Source organism: Pongo abelii, chromosome 13, assembly GCF_028885655.2.
Source record: "Pongo abelii isolate AG06213 chromosome 13, NHGRI_mPonAbe1-v2.0_pri, whole genome shotgun sequence".
Lineage (NCBI taxonomy): Eukaryota > Metazoa > Chordata > Mammalia > Primates > Hominidae > Pongo > Pongo abelii.
In genome coordinates, this window is record NC_071998.2 from 65,358,190 (window position 1) to 65,367,674 (window position 9,485).

Here is a 9,485-nt window from a genome sequence, read left to right on the forward strand (position 1 = left end):
TCATCAAAAAGACAAAAAGTATGCATTTCACTGCAATATCTAAATAAATAAACTAAAACCAAACAAAAATGACAAAAAATAAATACTGCAGAGAAAGGGGAATCCCCATTCACTGCTGATGGGAAGATAAATTAGTATAGCCACTACGGAAAATAGTACGGAGTTTCCCCAAAAAACTAAAAATAGGGCCGGGGGCGATGGCTTATGCCTGTAATCCCAGCACTCTGGGAGGCAGAGGCGGGCAGATCATCTGAGGTCGGGAGTTCGACACCAGCCTGGCCAACATGGTGAAACCTTGTCTCTACTAAATATAGAAAAAAAAAAAGTTAGCTGGGTGTGGTGGTGCATGCCTGTGAGCCCAGCTACTCGGGAGGCTGAGGCAGGGGAATCACTTGAACCTGAGAGGCGGGAGGTTGCGGTGAGCCAAGATCGCACCACTGGACTCCAGCCTGGGCGATAGAGCAAGACTCAGTCTCGGAAAAAAAAAAAAAAAAACTGACAAAAGGTCTATTACATGATCTAGCAATCCACTACTAGGTTATATCCAAACGAACGGAAATCAGTATATTGAAGAGACATCTGCACAACCATGTTTATTGCAGCACCATTCACAATAGCCAAATCAAACTAAGTGTCCATCTACAGATTAATTCAGTCATGAATTAATTCGCAAAAATGAAATCCTGTCATTTGCCACAATGTGGATGGAATCAGAGGTCATTATATAGTGAAATAAGCCAGGCAAATATCACATGTTCTCACTCACATCAATTTCATTAAAAAGCTGATCTCATGGAGATAGAGAGTAGAATGGTGGTTATCAGAGGCTTGGAAAGGTAGGTGGGGAGAGGGTGAAGAGAGGCTGGTTGGCTGGAAGCAGTGGCTCACGCCTGTAATCCCAGCACTTTTTGAGACCAAGGTGGGTGGATCACTTGAGCTCAGGAGTTTGAGACCAGCCTAGGCAACATGGCGAAACCCTATGTCTACAAACAAATACAAAAATTAGCTTGGCATGGTGCTGTGTACCTGTAGTCCCGGCTACTTGGCAGGCTGAGGTAAGAGAATCACTTGAGCCCAGGAGGTGGAGGTTCCAGTGAGCCAAGATGGTGCCACTGCACTCCACCCTGGGCGACAGAGAGAGACCCTGTCTCAAACAAAAAAGAAACAAAAAAAAAAAAAGAGAGAGAGCGAGAGAGAGGGAAGTTGGTTAATGGGTACAAAAATACGGTTAAATAGAAGAAATACATTCTGGCATTTGTTAACACAGTAAGATGACGAAAGTAATTTCTTGTGTATATTAAAAGAACAAGAAAAAATATTTGAAATGTTCCTAATACAAAAAATTTAATAGATGTTTGAGGTGATGTATATCCTAATTACTCTGATTTGAGCAATACACATCAGATGCATGTATCAAAATATCATATGGACCCCAAAATATGTACAATTATTATGTATCAATAAAAATGGGGGTACTTTATAGATGTAACTATGTTCTCACTTCTTTTTGTTGGGCTACGTCAATTAGCTAAAAAGTTTGAGAAAAGTCACACACACACACACACACACACACACACACACACAGGAGCTTTAAAGTCAACCTCATTGTTCAATGTTATAAGCGTCTGGCACATTGTAGGCACTGAATAATCAGTTTCCATTACAGTTGTCCCTCCAAATCTACAAGGGATAAGTTACAGGAACTTCCACAGATACCAAAATCCTTTTATGCTAAGGTCCCCTATATAAAATGGCATTGTGTTTGCATAAAATCCACGCACATTTGCCCATATACTTTAAATTATCTCTAGATTACTTATAATACTTAATACAATGTAAGTGCTATGTAATAGTTGTTATACTGTGTTATCTGTACTATTTTTTGTCTTATTTTTTCTTTTTTTAACATTTTCAATCTGTGGTTGGTTGAATCTATGAACAAGGATCCTGTGGATACGGAGGGCCAATTTAATTATTCAGTTATCTAAAGGATGGTGTCTACATAAGCACATGAAAAAAAGCGAAAAAATAAAATTTTCTGGAAAGGGAGTTTTCAATCTAGATTTTAAGGGGACCAAGGGTTCTGTGAACACCCTGAAATTGTATGTAAAATATGTGCTTGTGGCCAAGCGCAGTGGCTCACACCTGTAATCCCAACACTTTCGGAGGCCGAGGTGGGCAGATCACTTGAGGCCAGGAGTTCCAGATCAGCCTGGCCAACATGGTGAAACCCTGTCTCTACTAAAAATATAAAAATTAGCTGGATATGGTGGTGCAAGCCTGTAGTCCCAGCTACTTGGGAGGCTGAGGCAGAAGAATGTCTGGAACCCGGGAGGTGGAGGTTACAGTGAGCTGAGATTGAGCCACTGTACTCCAGCCTGGGTGACAGAGTGATACTCCGTCTCAAGAAAAAAAAAAATTAAAAAAATTAAAAAAAATTATGTAGTTCCTGGGGATAAGCTTGGGAAGTACACTCTAGACTTGGATTGCAACTTTCAGGGAAAGATTATATATTATCTCCATAATATGGCAAAGATCAATATTAACTATTTGAGTGCAATATTACTCCTCTGCTTTTTGTTTTGTTTTGTTTTGTTTTGAGATGGAGTTTCACTCTTGTTGCCCAGGCTGGAGTGCAATGGCACGATCTCGGCTCACTGCAACCTCTGCCTCCAGGGTTCAAGCGATTCTCCTGCCTCAGCCTCTGGAGTAGCTGGGATTACAGGCTTGCGCCACCAAGCCCGGCTAATTTTGTATTTTTAGTAGAGACAGGGTTTCACCATGTTGGTCAGGCTGGTCTCGAACTCCTGACCTCAGGTGATCTGGTCGCCTCGGCCTCCCAAAGTGCTGGGATTACAGGCGTGAGCCACCGCGCATGGCCTGTTTTTTTTTTTCAGTTACAAACATTATAAGGTGACTAGTGTTATAGCATAATAAACACACATGAACAGATGATCGTGGTGCATGTTTAACTGAATCAGAGTCAATTAATGATAGCCATACTCACAGTGTTACAAGGTAATTAGACAGACAGGATAATAAAATGTAAATGCCTGAAACCTCTGTTACTTTTTTTTTTTTTTTTTTTGAGACAGAGTCTCGCTCTGTCGCCCAGGCCGGACTGCAGTGGCGCTATCTCGGCTCACTGCAAGCTCCGCCTCCCGGGTTCACGCCATTCTCCTGCCTCAGCCTCCCGAGTAGCTGGGACTACAGGCGCCCGCCACTACGCCCGGCTAATTTTTTTGTATTTTTAGTAGAGACGGGGTTTCACCATGTTAGCCAGGATGGTCTCGATCTCCTGACCTCGTGATCCGCTCGCCTCGGCCTCCCAAAGTGCTGGGATTACAGGGGTGTGCCACCGCTCCCGGCCCTCTGTTACTTTTACATGGTCAAATCAGATATGGCTCTTCATACTTTAATTTTTGTAATAGCTGCAGGTAACCCTAATGCCAACAGTCCTACCTAAGATGATGTTGTCCTCACCCAGACAGGAAAATTGGTGTCAGGGAGCAGAGAAGTCCCAAAGAGAAGAACTCTATATACCTGGTATTTAAGGAGAGGAAGGAATTCCTTCCAGGTCCAAAAGATTATCCAGCGAGGGCAGAACATCAGGACAGGGAATGGAGGCTTGGAGCTGGCAGACAAAACTTAAGCAGGGAATGTCTTGTGCTAGAACAAACACTGCTCCATGTACCCCCACAGTGGCTGGGTAACCACAGATCCTTGTGGAACGGGGTGTCTGGAAGAGGGTAGGGAGTGTTTCTTCTCTTATATCCTCCGTCCCTTCCTAGAGAGACTCCATCAGGTTTATCAGCTTCCACCTACCTGCACACACCCGAAATTCCTCCAACAGAAAAGAAAGCAGGTGTGTCCTCCCCAGCACATGCTGCAAAGGGGAGAATCTCTATGAAGAGCCTAATCACCATCATTTATTGAGCAGCTATTAAACATGGGGCACTTGCTTTACCTTCGTTTTCTTATTTAATCCTCACAACAACACTATAAGGTAGGCACTACGATTATTCCCATTTAATAGGCTGTATCTTCTCAGGCTCAAAGTAGTGCAGTTTGAAGAGAACTACACCAGAGCTCTGTAATTTTTATTACAATGACTCATCTATAAGTTCTTATTTATTGTCCTTTGGTGTAAATCTTTATTTCTTCACTTCTGAACTACTAGACTCTGCCTACCTGGTCTTCTATCCTCCATCGTGTACATCCAATTCATCCTCATCCTCCACACAGAGCCACTGAAGCATAAGGTGAGCCAGCCTAGAGGCCTCACCACTGCTGCAAGCGGTTGGAGTAGCCAAAAACAAACACTTCTCCAGCTTAATACAAAAAACTGGGATTGTGAACACTTTAATACTCATGCTTCATTCATATTTTCAGTCAAATTTTCAGGTTTTTAAAAGGGAAAATGTGTTTTGGCATATTTAATCTTTAGAACACATTGAATATTGTCAACTACTTACTTAGAATAACTTAAATCTACTATGATTGTGATTATGGTTGAATGTAACACATGAGTGATTTTTCCCTCCAGGAAGACTGCTCTAGAAGCCTTCTTATGACTTGGCATCACTGAGTGACATTTGGTCCAATGAGGCCATAAACACTGTCATGTGATAGCCATTTTCTGAGGGATAGTTTGTTTCATAGCACTATCAGTACTCCACAGTAAAGGAGTCATAGGTGGAGTAACACTGATAAACAGCAAAGATGAGCTTTAAAAAAATTCTCTTACACTTAATGACCAGCAATTAAAATAATAAAACAAGATCCATAGCAACATTGTGCACAGGTCAGAGAAAATGTGACAAATAAAATTCTCATAATATTTTGTGAAAAAAACAAATAGGACTATATCTGGTCTCAAGTTTGACTTTTCTCTAGAATTTTCAAATCCTAGAACCATGCATATATCAATATAATATGTTGATGGGTTAAAAACAAAAACGAATATGAATCGGTGGTTGAGACATACCTAAGAGTGAGGATTCTGTTCCCTGATCACCTATCTCTATGAACCTCTGGCTTTCATTCTAGGAAAAAAAAAAAAATCATTCCTTTTTTTCTTGGAGAAATAAGCCAATAAAAACAAATAAAGAAAAAAGAAAAAATCATTATTGAAATACAGAAAACTCATTCTTAAAATCAATAACTTAATTTGACTTTTGCTAAGACAAATCTTTCCAATCTTCCTTGATTTCTCTTGACCTCTATGACATGTGTCCAAGTAGAAATTCTCCCCCTGCACCCCCCCACCTTGGTTTTAGAGATGCTGCCCTCTCTTCTTTCCTCTCTGACCAGTCTTCTGCCTCCTACCATTTCTGTAACTTAAATGAGGTGTTGGTCCTAGGTATGTGATAATAGTTTTCTTTCTGTCTTCTCCTTTAATAGCTCAAAAACTCCCCTTGCTTCAGTGGGCATGTCCAGGCTAATAACTCTAAAATAAATATATTATTTCAGCCCCGAGACTTCACCAGCCTGAGAGTCCTATGTGCTAAACATTTGCAACAATCAGTGAGTCCAGTTCAATAATTCTAAGCTTGCCTATGATTATTCTCACCAAATTATCTTCCCATTCTCGTGTCCCTATTTCTAGTAATGATCCAATTACCCACTGTCTTACCAAAACTTGAAACTTCAGTATCATATTTTATTCAACTCTCTCTCACGGCCCCTTCCCACTCACTAGCATATCTTTTTTTTTTTTTTTTTTAGATGGAGTCTCACTCTGTCGCCCAGGCTGGAGCACAATGGCACGATCTCGGCTCCCTGTAACCTCCGCCTCCCAGGTTCAAGCGATTCCTCTGCCTCAGCCTCCCTAGTAGGTGGAATCACAGGTGCCCACTACGACGCCTGGCTAATTTTTATGTTTTTAGTAGAGATGGGTTTTCGCCATGTTGGTCAGGCTGGTCTCAAACTCCTGACCTCAGCTGATCCGCCCGCCTCGACCTCCCAAAGTGCTGGGATTACAGGCGAGAGCCATCACACCCTTCCTAGTATATCTACTAATAATCATTGCCAAACTTCAACGGATTTTTTTCCTGCATTAGAAAGCCTTTTCTTGCCAGGCATGGTGATTCACACCTGCAATCCCGGCACTTTGGGAGGGAGAAGCAGAAGGATCTCTTGAGCCCAGGAGTTCAAGATACAGCCTGGGCAATACAGTGAGACCTTGTCTCCACAAAAACCTTAAAAAATTAGCAGAGCGTGGTGTTATGTGCCCGTGGGCCCAGCTAGTGGGGAGGCTGAGACCCGAGGATCACTTAAGCCTGGGAGGCGGAGGTTACAGTGAGCCAAGATTGCACCACTGCTCTCCAGTGGTGACAGAAACCCTGCTGAAGGAGAGGGAGAAGGAGAAACAAAAAGAAAAGAAAAAAAAGCCTTTTCTTGCATTCCTTCATTTTCAATTTTTTTTTCATTCCTATTCTAGTTATCCTACTTCTGCCATTCAGCCCAAAATTTCTGGGTTACCATTATTTTCTCGTAGATGGCATCCTTTGCTTTTCTCTATTTTTTTTTTTGTTTGTTTGTTGTTACTAAATGCAATTTCCTTAGAGCACCACTTTGATAGTATCCTTCCTCTGATCCATAAGCTTCAACGACAGTATTATCATAGAGGTTTAGACTGGGGCTTCTCACATTTTAACATGTATACAAGTCAGCTGGGGCTCTTCCTAAAATGCAGATTGGGATTCCACTGGCCTGTGGTGAGTCCTGAGGGTCTGCATTCCCAGCTCCATGGGGGTGGGGGGTGGGGGTGCTGTTGATACTGCTGGTTATGGGCCACGTGTTGAAGATTTATGACCTTGGTCACGTTCAAGTCTCGTTTTCCTCATCTATCAAATGGGGAAAACAATAGCTGATAACAGGCCTCCTGCCCTCACCTTTGCTGTCATTCAATCTATTCTCAATATAGCAGATAGAATGATTTTGTTAATGTGTAAGTCTGGTCATGTCCCTCCTCTGATCAAAGACTCCCAGTGCCTTCATTCTCACTCAAGTAAAGCAAAGTACTCACTTTGGCCTGCAAGGCCTGTATGATCTGATCTATCCTTTACCTCCCTGACTGCAACTCCTAACATCCTCCTTCTTGCTTATTCCACTCCACCCTCGTTGCCTTCTTTGCTGTTTTTAAAACAACAACAAGCTTCTTCCTTTAGGGTTTCCTCTTGCCTTTTATTATGTCTAAAATGCTCTTCCTCCAGATAGCTGCATGGTATGCTCCCTCACTTCCTTTAAACTTGGACTTAAAGGTCATTTTCTCAATCATATCTTCCTTAGCCACGCTATCTAAAATTGCAAACATCCCTCCTTCACCACCAGGTCCTCACATCCTCTTCCTTGCTTTATTTTTCTCGGTAACATTTATCCATATCTAATATAGCAAATATTTTGCTTAGAGAACGTAAGCTCCAGGAGGGCACAGATTCTTGTTTCATTTAGTTATTCATACATTTCCATTTGTTTTATTTAGCTGATCCCTCAAGAACTAGAAAAGTGCCTGGTACATAAATAAATGTTTGTTAACTGAGAAATAAATGAGGAATAATACCGACCTCAAATGATTATTATGAGGATAATAAGATAGCACACATAAAGCATTTAACACAGTACTTTAAAGTACCAAAATTATTTGATTCTAATTTAGTTATCTTTCAATAATAAGATGGATGAATACATTGTGGTAAATTCATACTGTAGAATTCTATGAAGCCATGGAAATAAATACTTATATGAATTAATATGGATACATCTCAGTAACTAACATAATGTTGGGTAAAAGAAGCAATGCAAAATAAAATTTTATATATATATATTTGTGTATGTGTGTGAGTATATGTATATATTTAACACACAAAAACTAATCTAGACCAATGGACATCAGAATATTAGTTACCTTTGTAGGTGGGAGGAGAGTGAGAGAATGCACAAAGCCGGCATCTGGGGTGCTCAATTGTTCAATTACTTAATCTGGGTGGTGCTTACACAACATTTTCACTGCTTAAGAATTCATTGAATTATATACCCATGATTTGTATGCTTTTTGTGTATACGTTATATTTCAATTAAAATGTTTTCTTTAAAAATGAGAAAATGGTCTTTATGCTAGGAAACACTAAGCATAATTGAGGAGAGAGAAATTAATTGAAAGTTTACGTAATAAATGTCAAAACTATCAGTCTTCCTTTTTTTTTTTTTTTTTAAATGGAGTCTCACCCTGTTACCCAGGCTGGAGTGCAGTGGTGTAATCTTGGCTCACTGCAACCTCCGCCTCCTGGGTTCAAGAGATCCTCCTGCTTCAGCCTCCCAAGTAGCTGGGACACAGGCGCGTGCCACCACGCCCAGCTAATTTTTTGTATTTTTAGTGGAGACGAGGTTTCACCATGTTAATCAGGATGGTCTTGATTTCCTGACCTCGTGATCTGCTGGCCTCAGCCTCCCAAAGTGCAGGGATTACAGGCATGAGCCACCGCGCCCGGCCCAGGCTTCCTTTTACTTGAATCCCAGAACTTAGTCAGCCAGGGCTTTCCCCTCCAGACAGGTTAGGTGATTCTTCTCTGGAGACTTTGACAAACTAGGAGAAAAGACTTGATATTACGGTTGGGCGCTGTGGCTCACGCCTGTAATCCCAGCGCTTTGGGAGACCGAGGTGGGCGGATCACCTGAGGTCAGGAGTTTGAGACCAACTCAGCCAACATGGTGAAACCCCATCTCTACTAAAAATACAAACATTAGTCGGGCATGGTGGCAGGTGCCTATAATCCCAGCTACTCGGGAGGCTGAGGCAGGAGAATCGCTTGAACCCGGGAGGCAGAGGTTGCAGCGTGCTGAGATCGCGCCATTGCACTCCAGCCTGGGCAACAAGAGCAAGACTCTGTCTCAAAAAAAAAAGAAAAGACTTGATATTAGGAGAGGAGTTCTCCAACATAAGGCTTAGCAGATCACTCTGTAATGAAGGCTCCAGCTGACAAGCCTCACACATGCACACAGCATTAACTAGCTTTTGTTTTTTGTTTTCTATTTTTGCTTTTTTGACACAGACTCACTCTGTTGCCCAGGCTGGAGTGCTCGAGTGGTGTGATCTCAGCTCAATGCAACCTCTGTCTCCCAGGTTCAGGCAAGTCTTGTACCTCAGCCTCCGGAGTAGCTAGGACTACAGGAATGCACCACCATGCCCGGCAAATTTTTTTTTTTTTTTTTTTTTTTTTTGTATTTTTAGTAGAGACGGGGTTTGCAATGTTGGCCAGGCTGGTCTCGAACTCCTGGCCTCAAGTGATCCACCCACCTTGGCCTCCCAAATAATTCGCTTTTTAATGTGCAAATCTTAAATATGCTCAGATAGCCAAAGACTACTGGATATTTTAGAAAAAATTTAATATGAAGTAAAGAAAACAAAGCAGGGAGGAAAAAATTGTCAAAAAATACATCATTCCTGTGAGACTACATCAAACAAAAAGCTTCTGCAGAGCAAA